Source organism: Rhinatrema bivittatum, chromosome 9, assembly GCF_901001135.1.
Source record: "Rhinatrema bivittatum chromosome 9, aRhiBiv1.1, whole genome shotgun sequence".
In the NCBI taxonomy this organism is placed as follows: domain Eukaryota; kingdom Metazoa; phylum Chordata; class Amphibia; order Gymnophiona; family Rhinatrematidae; genus Rhinatrema; species Rhinatrema bivittatum.
In genome coordinates this window covers 84,153,703-84,168,257 of record NC_042623.1, presented here as the reverse complement: position 1 = coordinate 84,168,257, position 14,555 = coordinate 84,153,703, and positions in this window count along the sequence as shown.

Here is a 14,555-nt window from a genome sequence, read left to right as displayed (position 1 = left end):
CCCTACTCTAACCCCGTCACTGTGTCGGAGGCCTCTGACCCCACCCCTGCCCCACCCCATCCCCGGACCAGTCCTTTAGTAACGCCTTGGGACTTAGACGCTTCCCGGGGCTTTACGAGCGTCACCAGGCCTTTATAAAATAGGCCCGGCATGCGTAACCCCCCCTACATGCGTAAATCCTCTGAAAATCCAGCCTAAAACATTTAAGGCAAAAGACAATTCACACAGACACAAGTTTTATTATACAGGCATCTTGAGTTAGTGGCAAACATGATGGTGTTTAACAGCATTATCAGAAATAGCAATGTTACTATACATCAGATATTGTGATGGGCTTGAAGTACTTTGGTGATCTAGCATGAAAAAAATGGAATGAATATATAAATAATAAATAAATCCCAGAGGACCTGGACAAAGGGCAGTGTTATATAAACTCTATACAAGGTTGATTCTAGTTAATGTTTCAATATTATTTGTCTTATTTAATTATACATTTTTCTATTCTACCTTTCCCAAATAACATTGTAAAAGGTGGATTACAAGAAGCACATAAAAAACATAACACAACATAAATACAAAATATAAAACTAAGAGAAGAAATACCAGTCTAAAAACATGCCATCAACAAAACAGCAGTAATTTCAAATTAGCTGCTGTAGGAAATACATTTACTTTCTTTCAAAACAAAAATAAATCAGTCTGTTGTCTCTGGTAGCTGGGGACCGGCAATTGAAAAGTCAAGACTTTGGATTACTTCCCTTAGAAAGTGTTTTAATGAAGGAATTGCCAATTACTACATATCAGAGGAACACAAGGCTCAGGGTGGCACATAAAACAATAATAATAATAATAATCTCTTTAAATATTCTGGCCTATCCTCTTTCAGTGCCTTTTCAATAAGCATAAGAACCTTAAATTTGACTCTCTAAACTATTGGAAGCTAGTGCAATTTTTGCAAGACTGGGAGTATCATGCTCCCATCTGTCACTGACAATTTGCGACATTTTAAACTACCTATAGTACTTAATGTACCAACTCCTGCATTTAAGCCATTCTGAGTCTATAAACTAATTATATAAATTTCAAATGCAATCAATCAATATTCCTTTATGAAATGTAATCTTTTAAATACTTACTTAGACATTTTGAGGGTAATTTAGTAATAGCCTGCATACATTAGATACCAAATATATTCAAAATTTACATCAGTGTTAAAGAAGAAAACTTTCCCTTTTGAAAACTATCCCACCAAACCTACACACGCATAATTACACCAGCTAAATTGTGCACAGAAATTATCCAGGAGATATTATGTGCATATTTCTGAAAATACAAAAATAAGTGCAAACATGTAAACTCCTCCCCAGCCCTGTCTTGAGAATTCTTTCTCTCAGTCTGGGTGAACTTAGGTGGAAATATAATATATACATACATTTTATCATATACTGGGCAGGCAGTTCTATAACAGACCATTTCCTTGGGTAAAGCACTGCTTTCCCCCGGAAATGCCTTTTGAAAATTACCCTCCTCCCAATAAGCGAATTAGGCAGTTGCCTAGGGCACCAGCCATTAGAGGGCAGCAAACAGCAGCCATGGGGGGTCGCGAGCAGAGGCCACCCCTACTTATGGCCGAGAAATGCAGACATTCAGCAGGCCACGCGCAGCAACCACCCTGCTCATGGCTGAGAGAAGCAGAGTCTTGGCGGGCCATGAGCGGCACCTCTGTTTGTGTGTGTGTGTGAGTGAGAGGACTGTGTGTGTATGAGAGAGCAATGGTGTTTGTGAGAGAGAGAGAGAGAGGGAGCCTGTGTAAGGATGTGTATATGAATGAAACAAGGAATCTAAGTGTGCGTAAGAGAGGGGGGCATGTCTGAGTGAACGAGGTTGGAGCCGGAGCCGGGGCCTGGACCAGGGAGGGGGAGGGGCGGCGGGCACAAGGTTCACCTAAGGTGCCTAATACCCTTGCACAGACCTTGTCCCTGAAGGCAAATTTAAAAATCATTAACCCAGGTAATGCTGATTTACTCAGGTGAAATGGTACGACTGGAAATCCTCCTCCTTTTCCCTTCTAAAAGTGTGTGCAGTCTTCCATAACATATATACTATTAGCTGATGAAATAAGGCTTTTTTTTCTGGGGATTTGATTAGGTTGGATGGAGGAAAACACAGCACGTGTACCTGGGGTTTAGTGAAATATGTGTGATATGTATTGTTAACCCTCCTTCTTCAATCACACAAATTTCAGATGTAAAGTTCAAAGGCACTTTTAGCATACATATTTTACCCTGGTTAATTTCCAAGGAGCATCTACTCACCAAGTTCCTTTTTGAAAATGAGCTGCAAACACAGATGGTAAAGGTGCCTGTATATGTTAGAGTTATGCAAGCTATTTGAAAATTTCCCCTTTCTTATTTTTTTCTCATCATTGTTTCATTTCATATCCCTTTTATTTTCATTTTAATTTCTATGGTACATTACGATCCTCTCAAGGCTCTAAAGAGCTATAAAATTAAAATAAACTGAATCTAATTAAACCGTAGATGCATCATGGTTAAGTTTACTCTGTGAGTGCAGCAGTGATTTTAATTTTAATAAAAATGGAATAGCCTTGCACTGTGTCTGTCTCACCTATAAATGATCCTAGGATTCAATGCCAAGAAGTCCAGAGTCATGCATCTGGGGTGCGGCAATACAAAAGAACTTTATGTGATGGGTGGTGAAAGACTAATGCACATGGACTAGGAGAGGGACCTTGAGGTGATTGTGTCTGCTGATCTGAAAATGGCAAAGCATTGTGACAAGGCGATAGCTAAAGCCAGAAGAATGCTGAGTTGCATAGAGAGAGGAATAACCAGTAAGTAAAGGAGGTGATGATGCCCTTGTACAGGCCGTTGGTGAGGCCTCACCTGGAGTACTGCATTCAATACTTGTGCCCGTATCTCAAAAAGGATAAAGTCAGGATAGAGGTGGTCCAAAGAAGAGCGACCAAAATGGTGAGGGTTCAGCACTGGAAGACTTATGAGGAGAGGCTGAAGGATCTGAATATGTACACCCTGGAAGAAAGGAAGTGCAGGGGAGATAATATGACACAAACCTTTAGATATCTGAAAGGTTTTAAAGATGCACAGGTTGGAAAGAAATCAATAGAACTAGAGTCATGAAATGAAATGCCAGGGAGGAAGACTCAGAATCAATGTCAGGAAATATTTCTTCACAGAGAGCATGGTGAATGCCTGGAATGCCCTTCCGGAAGAGGTAGTGAAAGTAAAACAATCAAGGAATTCAAAGGGGCATGGGATAAACAATGTGGATCCCTAAAGATTAGAGGTTGGAAATAGAAAAAGAGTGCATGGGGGTAACTGGGGATAACTTGTTGCTGTGGCACTTGCTACCCTTAACAAATAAGCCTTGATACTGTTAATGCAACTCCATTATTGCTCTCTGCTTCAATGACAGTGAGAAAAGGGGAATTGGATTCAGACAGCAACTAACAATGGCCCCAACTTTTACGGTTTGGGGTAACTAGCTGATGTGGTGCTTATTACCCTTAATCACTAATAGGGTCATTTATCAAATCGCATATGGAGTTTTCACATACGAAAAATGCCTTAACGCATGCATTAAGTGTTGTAATGAATGGTGCAATGCAAATTTTTAAAAGGGTAGGGATTGGGGAGGAGTCCAGGGCAGGATTTCTGAAAAAGTGGGCTGGATTTGTTAAGCCATAACACAGTTTTAACTACATCTTTTTCAATTGTGTTAAGCTGTGCAATAGGGATGTGCATTCATCCTGGTTCAGCCACCCCAAAATATGAAGCAGATTTCCCAAAATTTCGGGAAAATTTGTTTTTTTTGAGGTTAGCGCGCACTAACCCTGAAAATCGGGGCGGCCAAAAAAATTCGGCCCGAACTGCGGGAAAATGAAATTTCTCACGGCTGGCTGATAATGAAGCCCGAACCATTAGCGCGCACTAACCCGAAATTCAGGTCCCCCTGAATTACAAAGGTCCGAACCGCAGGAAATATGATATTTCCTGCGGCCGACCAAAAACGAAGCCCGAACAAAAAGGTTCGGGTTTGCACATCCCTAATGACTAGTGAGGTGAACAAATTTGCAGATGACACAAAATTATGCAAAATAGTTAAATCTAAAGCGGATTGTGATGAACTGCAGGAGAATCTTGTGAGGCTGGAAGATTGGGCAGCCAAATGGCAGATGACATTGAATGTGGATAAGTGCAAGGTGATTCATATAGTGAAAAATAACCCTTGCTATAGTTGCATAATGTTAAGTTCGATCTTAGGAGTTACCACCCAGGAAAGAGATCTAGGCATCATAATGGACACTAGCTATATAGAACTCACAAAATATTTCTCTCCTCAAGCTTATGAATCCTCTCTATGGGGCGGATTTTAAAAGGCCTGCGTGCGTAAATCCTTCCAGATTTACGTGCACAGGGCCCTCGCGTGCCGGCGTGCCTATTTTGCATAGGCCGCCGGCGCACGTAAAGCCCCGGGACGTGCGTAAGTCCCGGGGCTTTCGAAAAGGGGCGGGAGGGGGCATGTCCGGGGGCGTTCCCGAAACGACGCGGCATTTTGGGGGTGTGCCGCGGTGTTTCGGGGGTGGGCCCGGGGCGTGGTCGAGGCCTCCGGACCAGCCCCCGGGACCGGAACATGAGCGGGGCTGCCGGCCGGCACGCGCAAAGTTACGCCTGCTGAAAGCAGGCGTAACTTTGCCAACAAAGGTAGGGGGGGGGGTTTAGATAGGGCCGGGGGGGGGGGGGGGGGGGGGTTAGGTAGGGGAAGGGAGGGGAAGGTCAGGGGAGGGTGAAGGAAAGTTCCCTCCGAGGCCGCTCTGAAATCGGAGCGGCCTTGGAGGGAATAGGCAGCGCCGCTGGGCTCGGCGCACGCAGGTTGCACAAATGTGCACCCACTTGCGCGTGCCAACCCCGGATTTTATAAGATACGTGCGGCTAAGCGTATCTTATAAAATCCAGCGTACTTTTGTTTGCGCCTGGTGCGCGAACAAAAGTACGCGATCGCGTATTTTTTTAAGATCTACCCCTATGTAAACATACAAAGAACAAACTACAATTTCAGAGGAACCAATCTTTCACATTCACTTCACATAAATATTGTCTAGAAATCTTTGGGAAATCGTATCAGAATATAATGTGCTCTTACAGTCGTCTGGCTCTTGCCCACAAAGGGCTGCAACCAGCTTCGTGTATGTGGCACTCACGATCACCTCATTTACTCTTTCCCAATATTTTTTTTGTTTTTTTAAAAAGACTTCAATCATGCATATTGTGCCACCCTCGTTACAACCTTTTTTCCATAAGGGTAGATTTTAAAAAATTGCGCGATCGCGTACTTTTGTTCGCACACCAGGCACAAACAAAAGTACGCTGGATTTTATAAGATACGCTCGTAGCCGCGCATATCTTATAAAATCCGGGGTCGGCGCGCAAGGGGGTGCACATTTGTGCAACCTGCGCGCGCCAAGCCCAGCGCGCGCTGCCTGTTCCCTCCGAGGCCGCTCCGATTTCGGAGCGGCCTTGGAGGGAACTTTCCTTCGCCCTTCCCCCACCTTCCCCTCCCTTCCCCTACCTAACCCACCCCCCGGCCCTATCTAAACCCCCCCCCCCCTTACCTTTATTCCACGATTTACGCCTGCGAAAAGCAGACGTAAATCTGCGCACGCCGGCTGGCTGCCCCGCTCCGTGTTCCGGTCCCAGGGGCTGGTCCAGAGGCCGCGGCCATGCCCCCGTAATGTCCCCAGGCCGAAACCATGCCCTGCGTCGCCGCCCCCAAAACGCCACATCACGCCCCCGAAACGCCGCGTCATTCTGCCACGCCCCCGACACGCCCCCTCTCGCCCTTTTTAAAAAACCCCGGGACTTACGCGTGTCCCGGGGTTCTGCGCGCGCCGGCGGCCTATGCAAAATAGGCAAGCCGGCGCGCAGGGCATTTAAAATCCACCCCATAGTGCTTATCTTCAATCACTTATAGCTACTTATCTTAATTTTTGCCCAACACCGTAGTGCTCCATTCTTTCATTTCTCTTTTTCAATGCTGCTTTCCGCCGTGCTTCACTTGCACTGTACTCGCTGTTCCCACTATACTTCACTCGCGCTTGATCTTCCAATCTTCTTTTTCTTTTACACTCCTGCTTTCCACCGCACTTCACTTCACAATTCACTCGCTGTTGACATTGGCAATGTTTCGGCGGTCACCACCGCCTTCTTCAGGGGAACTTCTTTCAGTTATGCGGCCGACAGTAAAGAATTTCATGTTTGCTCTTGCTGTCTTCCTTGGGAGTATACAATTAGCTTTCCTTTTTAAGGCCTAAGCCACATGGGTTTGCATGTGAGAAATGTGCCTAGTTGGAATAGCCAATGGCACTCTAGCATGCAAGGTCATGTGGGTCCCAAACCTCTCACCTAGTTAAACCACTCAATAAAAAGACGCAACCAGAAAATAAAGTTTCAAAATAGGTGACCACTTCATTAAACAACATTTATAGTCACAACATTCAAAGCAATTCAACATCTTTGGTAATCACATTCTGCAAAGACAAGATATCAAATAGCAGTATAGCACATGATATTGAGCTGAAATAACCAGCACATTTTGTGGATACATGTATATACATTGTTGCAAATGGCAACACTACATATACAGTATTACGATCTTGTCCTAAGCAAAATGATGATTACAGCAAAGAACCTAGGATGTGGACGTGACAACCCAATTTTCACAGTGATGCCAGCAGAACAATGTGATGGCAAGAAAAGGCCCAAACAATCCATGTTCAAAGAGTGCACTCAAAAGGGACAGAAAGGGCCACAGCAACATAGTTCAAGAGAAGGCCCATACAGTTCATATTGAAAGAGTACACTCAAAAGGGCCATGGCAGCAAAGGTGAAATAGCAGACAGCAGGACCAGGACTGGAGAGTGCAGCATGTAGATAGCAACAGGATGAGAAGAGACAGCTGCAGCCCCAGGAGATGAGACAGCAGCATGGAGGCAGCAGCAGGATGAGATGAGACATGATGAGAAGAAGTACCAGCAGCAGAATAAAATGAGATTCGATGAGAAAAGACACAAGCAGAGCTGTGACTGGAGACTGCAGAAAGGTGGTAGGACTATGGGCGGAGCACAGAGGAGAGCATAAGAAAGAAGCAGCGGGACAACACTGGCAGACAGTAGATCATCCACATCAGCAAGCTGGCACAGGGACATTGTAAGCAGGATGGGCCCAGCAGTCTTCTTCCATCTAGCTGGCACAGGAACTCTGTAGGCAGGATGGGCTGAGGAGTCTTATTTATTTATTTATTTATTTATTTATTTATTATTTTTATTATACCGAGTTTCATGATATGAATCACATCAACCCGGTTTACAATTAACAATGTGAATAACTGCAGAGAGTAACATGGTAGAACATTTCCCAATTCAACATCAAAAATAATAAGAAACTTAACAAATAAAAACATTGTAACAATATTTAGGATGTGAGGAAGTTACAAAAAACAAGGAAAAATAACTAGGATCTGAAAGGGGAGGAAATTAAAGAAAGAATATTAACATTTTAGCCAACTGTATGAATTAATAAATATGTATAAAATTATAAAATATAGATGGATAGGAAAGATTGACCAAATATGAATTGTAGTGAAGTATAATAATATGTTGTTGTCACTGCGTGTGAAGTTAGTGGGTTTTTGTTACAGTTCACTAACTTTTGTGTTTATGCTGATGGGTGGAGAATTTAATCCAGTTCTGGGAATGCTTTTTTAAAAAGCCAAGTTTTTAGTCTTTTCCTAAAAGTTAGAGCGCATGGTTCTTGTCTTAAGTCCGGGGGGATGGAGTTCCAAAGGATTGGACCTGCAGATGAGAGAGCTCTTGAACTGTAGGATTTGTGGTGGTAGGTTTTGGCATGTGGAACCTGTAGTGATTCTTTGTAGTGTTCCCTGATGGGTCTGGCAGATGTGTGTTTTTTAAAAGGGATTTGTAGGTCGAGTTGAGTGTGTTGATGGATGTTTTTGTAGATAATCATGATGGTTTTGTATATAATTCTGAAGTGGATCGGTAACCAATGAAGGTCTTTGAGGATGGGGGAGATGTGGTCAATTTTCCTGGAGTTTGTGAGGATTCTGGCTGCAGTGTTCTGTACCATTTGTAGAGGTTTGGTGTAGGAAGCTGGGAGGCCTAGTAGTAAGTCTTCTTCGAACTAGCCAGCACAGGAACTCTGCAGACAGGACAGGCCCAGCAGTCCTTTGCCATCTAGCTGGCACAGCAACTTTGTAGGCCCGACAGGTCTGACTTGTTTAAAAATGTCAATTTTGAGTGCAATTTTTAAGGGTTGGCACAAGTGTGCTTCATGGCTCTTTTCCTCACTGGGGCTTTTGCTGGTTGAGAGGTGGCATTTCTTTAGTAGGCCTACTCCTGGGTCATCCTGAGATCTGGGGACTTACCATGTTATACAATCAACTCGTTCCATGTAACTTTTCTCTCTTTATTATCTGTTCCATGTAAAACGATACGATGTGCAAACGGTTATCGGTATATAAAAACTTTTAAATAAATACATATCCATGGAGTGGACCCCTAAAAGAATGTGGATGGCATGGGTGCAGGCTTTGGAAAATGCTGAATTAGCTGTAGTACCGCTGTGGTCAAATTATTTATGGACGTCCCCATGGTGGTAAAGCCCTATATAATGACTGCTATTTGCTGCTGCACAGCATATGTATGGTTGATGTGAGCTCTCCTCATTCAGACCAGCTCTACCTGTATGTGTTGAAACTGCAGCCCATGCTTCCTCTCACTGCGGTGAAGTGTGGCATGTGGGATCGGATCCCTGACTGCTAGTGCTGCTGGTAGTGGGGTTGCAGTTTGCTGAGGTGGTGCCTGTGTCTGCAATGCTGCCATTGCTGCACTCGTGGGCTGAGCTGGCTGGGAGATCCTGCAGGGTGCATGGGGTGCTGGAGGCAGCTGGGTAATGAGCATCTTCTTCTTCCCATGACAGGGCACTGCCCTCCATAAAGCAGGACAGGTTGAGGCTCACATCAAGAAACATGCACACCATAAGGTTTGCAAATAGCTCCTGCTGCTGCTGATGATGTGACTGCTGCTACTGCTCCTCCTCCTTCTCTTATTTTGTCCATTTAGTCTCAGCATCCATCTTAAAGGGGCTGCTGAGAACTGGGACTGCACTGCTGGAACCAGGGGCTTCACAGCTGGGACCTGGAGCTTCCTAGGTGAGAGTTGTGGAAACAAAGAAGAAACATAAATATGATTGCTAAGAAGTGCATACGTACTGTTTTGCATAATATGTACACTTTGCATCATTCAATATGAGCATTCTATGCAAAAAAGTATGGACATCTCTAGCAGACTTCACATTTACAAGCCCAGGGCCTCGCCCCTGCCTTCAAAGACATCTGGTCCCAACTGTTGAATTAGCTGCTCCTCCATTGGCATCAGGATGATTGGCCATGGGGCTCTTCCTCCAGTCGGGCACATGTACTTGGTCCTGCTGACCACCCTGTTTTTCAGCTGTGCCTTGATTTCCCTGTCAAGATGGACCATCTGCTCTCCAGTCCTCTTGATGCTGCTCTATTGGGATATGGCCTGGGCTTTGGTCTGCCATATTTGGCCCTTGGTAGCCCTGGAGGTTGTCACAGCCCAGTTGCTGAAGTGCATGTTGTAATTGTCCAGGACCCCAGCAATGAGCTGCTTATTATCCTCCATGCTGAACTTGTAGTCATATAGCCCTGAACAAGCTGCTGCCTGGCTGCTGGAGGATTGTGTAGCCACTTCCACTAACAGAGAGGTGGTGTCACTCTCCTAACTCTCACTTCCCACTCCTTTCCCTTCCTCCCCTCCCTTCCCCCCCCCCCTCCTCCTGCACCTGCCCTGAAAATTCCCCACTCTCTGTCTACTCTGTCTAGCCCTACCCTGCTACCTTACTCCCTCTGCATTCACCTGCCTATAACCTCCCCTCCTGCCTCCTCCTATCCCATCCCTCCTATCTCAACTCCTATTGTCCCTACTCTATTTTCTCCTCCTCCCACTCTGCCCTTCTCTCCTCCTACCTCTCTTCACACCTTCAATGCTCCATCCACTCCTACGCTACTGTTCACCACTCCTCTCCATTCCTCACCACTCAACTCCACTCCTTCACTCAACTCCATGCTTTCCAGTTACTGTGCCATTTGACTGGAATAGACTTCCTGAATCAGTGCTCATGGCTTTCTCTCTGGCGTATTTAAATCCGTTTTCAAGTTGCTTTCAAATCCTAAGCACATCTCTACCATAAATTCACTTCCTATAGACTCTTGTTTGTCATGTATGTTTGTCTTGATTAGATTGTAAGGTCCTTGGAGCAGGTACGATCTCTTGTGTATCTAGACATCATTGCATATGTTTAGTAGCGCTTTAGAAATGTTAAATAGTAGTCATAATAATAGTAGTGAAAGTAGAAAATAATTGCATCCAGGAAAGATGACTCATAATTGCTGGGTCAGAAAAGTGTTTGAAAGAAAGGATTGGAAAGGGAGGATAAATACAAGAATTGTAGCAAATATAATTATAATATTGTTCAAAGAATCATTTTTAGAAATATCATATACAAAGTTATTATATTGCTATTTCATTTTATTACACTAAAATATATAAAAAACTTTAGTTCAAACAAGCCTAAAGCAATCCATTAGATATGTTCCACAAAAGACAGTAATCTATTCAGTGTTCTCACTAGTACATTATCTCAACAATACAGGATAAAAAACAAGTACCTTTATCCCAAAAATTAATATTTAGATTTTTGCAAAGGAGTTAACAAACAGACCTTCAAAAGCTTCAGTCCAAAAAGTTGGTGCTTCCCTTTGCTGTGCTTGTTGGCATTGAACCTGAACCAATAGCATTCATTGTGAATTCTTAACCCTTCTTTGTATTTTTTTTTTCTGAAGTCATTCTTTAGTAACGATGCAACTATAGTTTTGCTTGCATGTGATAATTTGAAAATTAAAGTTTAAGTCCACTGAAATTCAAAGCTGAGGGGCTGTTTTTGTCATTTTATAAAAATCTGACTGACACCTCACAAACCATTTTAGTATCTTCTACATTATGAAACAGAGATTCTCTTTGGGGGTTTTTGCTTTACCCTTTGAAGTCTGAAAGTTTGGATACCGATAGTATTTGACTATTATTGACCCACCCAAGAAGGTAGAATATAACAGCAACACTTACTTGATCATGAAGAATATTTATTATTATGAGCTCAAATGCTCACTTTAGCATTGCTGAAATAGCTAACCTCTAGATTCATCAAGTCATGGTAAGAATAGCATAAATATGGTATGCTAGCATCCTGTGATAAAAAGATGGGTGTTCCAATAGTTGTGGAAACAGGTGAAAAAATAAATGATCACTTAAACCCACATATTACAAAGGTAAAGAGGGGAGAAGCCTAGAATTTGAGCGTATATATACAGAAATAATAAAAGTAAGCCATTGAACATAAACTCTGTCTCTATATCACAGCCGGTTTACGAGGTGGTCTCCAACACCCATAACTGTTCTGGTTCTTGAAATACTTGGCATTCCTATAGCTCACAAGGCATCTACATGGGTATCGCAGGAAAAATTGACCTCCTTTAGCCAATACACCAGGTCGTAATGCTAAAAACTTCTTCTTCCTACTCTGTGTAGCCCTTTGTGAGGTCTGGGAACACCTAGATCTTTTGCCCATAGAATAGTGATGTTCTTGCTCTAAAGAAGAATTTTAGTACATTATCTCTGTCTGATTGAAATGTAAATGTAACCAACTATGTTCCTCTTTTCGTTACTTCCATATCTTGTGAGTTTTGCAAAAATTCAGACAAATTCAGATTCAAATCAATTTCATTTATAGATGTTCCTTCTTTCATGTCATCCTGCTGATCTTGATTTTGATTTTGGATCCTTTTATTTCCCTGGGGCAAATAGAAAGCTTTGTTCACTATAGGCTTACAGGTATCCGGCATTTTAAGTGACTGACAAACATAGTTCTTAAACAGTTCAATCGGCGCCATCTGTTATATAACCAGGAAATTAAAAATCCGCAAATTCAATAACCACATATTATTCTCCAGATATTCCAATGTTTTACTATACATTGATTCAGACTGAATTAAATTGGTTTGTACTTTCTCTATTTTATTCAATCTTATTTCCACTTCTGTAATTCTTTGTTCTTGATGTTCTATCAAATCCAAATTCTTCTTAAGAGTACTGTTTGTTTCCACTACAACACCCCTCTGCATTGTTACCGCTGCCTCTAGCCTCACTATTGCACTCCATAATGTATCCAAAGTAATATTAATTGGTTTTGTAATCTTAGTCTTACCGCTCAGGGTGTTTGATGTTCCCCTTTAGGTCATGGACTAACTGCTTCGAGAGCTCCAGAAGATAATTCTCCTAGACATTCTGGGATTGAAGTAAGTAAATCTATCATCTGTTTAGAAGATGGCGTTCTCTCAGCAGCCTGTAACTCCTCTGCGATTGCAGAAATCTTTCCAATTCTCCTGGCTCTCTCTTCTTCAGTTAGCCATGTTCCTGTGCTCTCTTGGAGCCTCTCCATTTCTGGAGGATCCACATCCAAGACCACTCCCAGAGGTGTAGGTGATTCAGGCACTCCCAGGGTTAAAGAGATTTCCTCTACCATAGAAGGGGTGCCTCACTCCAGGTGCTCCTCCACAGCGACAGTTGCTCCGGGCATCTGTACGGGGGTCGCCGAAAAACAGTCCTCAATTTTCTTCTGAACCATCTCAGACTGCTTGAATTGTGTAGGCTCTACTCCCTTGAGTTTAGCCTTATGCTTTGTATGAGGCATCGAGGCAAGACACGACATTTTTCATTCAAGGTAAGAGGATCGTTTTTGGCATATTGTTCACTGGGTGGCCATTTTGCTTCTCCCCAAATTGAATTCATTCTGAGGGGCAAAAGGTGATTAATGAAGTGTCACAGGGATTGGTCCTAGGCTCAGTTCTGTTCAACATCTTTGTGACTGAAATTGCAGAGGAGTTTGAAGGAAAAGTTCCTTTTTGCAGATGTCAATAAGATCTGCAATAGAGTGGACATCCCTGAGGAAGTATACAGAATGAAAAGTGGTCTAACAAAACTTGAGAGAAAGTTAAACGCTTTGCAGTTATGATTTAATACAAAAAAATACATCATACATTTTGAAAACAGAAATCTGAAGAAGCAGTACTTGATGGGAGTGACAAGCTGATATGCTCCAACCAGGATAAAGACCTCAGAGTGATAGGACCTGATGATCTTATGGCAGTGAAACAATATGATAAGGCCAGAGCCAAAGTGATGCTAATGTGTATATGCAGAGGCATAATTAGCAGAAAAAGAGAGAGGTACACATCACTGGTGAGACCTCACCTGGAATATTGTGTTCATTTCTGGAGGCCATACATCCAAAATGATATAGAGGCAATTCAGAGAAAGATAACCAAAATGGTACAGGATCTGCACCAAAAGCTATATGAGATAAGACTTAAGGACCTAAATATGTATAATCCTATAGGAGAGGAGAGATAGGGTGATATGATAAAGACATTTTAATTCATGAAATGTATTAATATTGCACAAGAAGTAAACCTTTTTCAATGGATAGTAAGTTGCAGCACTAGGCAAAATGATATGAAATTCTAAGGAGGTAGACTAAGCAACAATGTCAGAAAATTTGTTTTCATAGAAAGGGTGGGAACTTCCCTCCTTGAGCTGATGGTGGAATCTAAACTGGTAATAAATTTCAAGAAGTTAAGGTATAAATATGGTATAAACACAGAGAATTCTTACTTGCAAAAAAAATAAATAGAAGAAGCAAGACCCAGTGGCACAACAGGCTATGTAGGTAGGTAGCTAAATGGTAACTTGCACAGAGAAGTGGTTACAATTCTAAAAGCAGTGGTATGACTACATCAGGTATCTAAGAAGATATTAGGGTTTTTCAGCCTATGCTATATGTTTCCTATGCACAGCTTAAAAAGATAGCTCAACCCAGTCTGTACTTGCAGACAGAGGAAGTTGCTTCTTCAACACAAAACTGTATTAACAAGTAAAATAGTGTTTTCCTGTGTATAAACTGGAGATAACAGCAACCAGAACAGTCTGGGCCACATAAATAAACACAAGTAAAATGAAGATTATTTTGCAAGGCAGGCCAGATTAGCTGTTGGTGCACACAAACTGACCAGAGCCGACTGGACACAAATGAGGAAAAATATCCAGGAAACCCTGATTCCAATTCAGAGGCTAACCTTTTATAGCCAGCTACAATGACTACAGCAGAGGCAGTGAATGTGCAGGCTGACCACCAGTTAATAGCATAACAGTAACATAGAAAAGTATGCAGAGTAAAGCATGAACAACAGCATTATCAACAGAATCAGAAATGCTGCTGTGGAAACAAGGCACTGTAAAAGCAGGAAAACAATAAACAAAACAACACCTGTGGAGACTGAACAGGGGTAGCCTTCATGCAGTGACA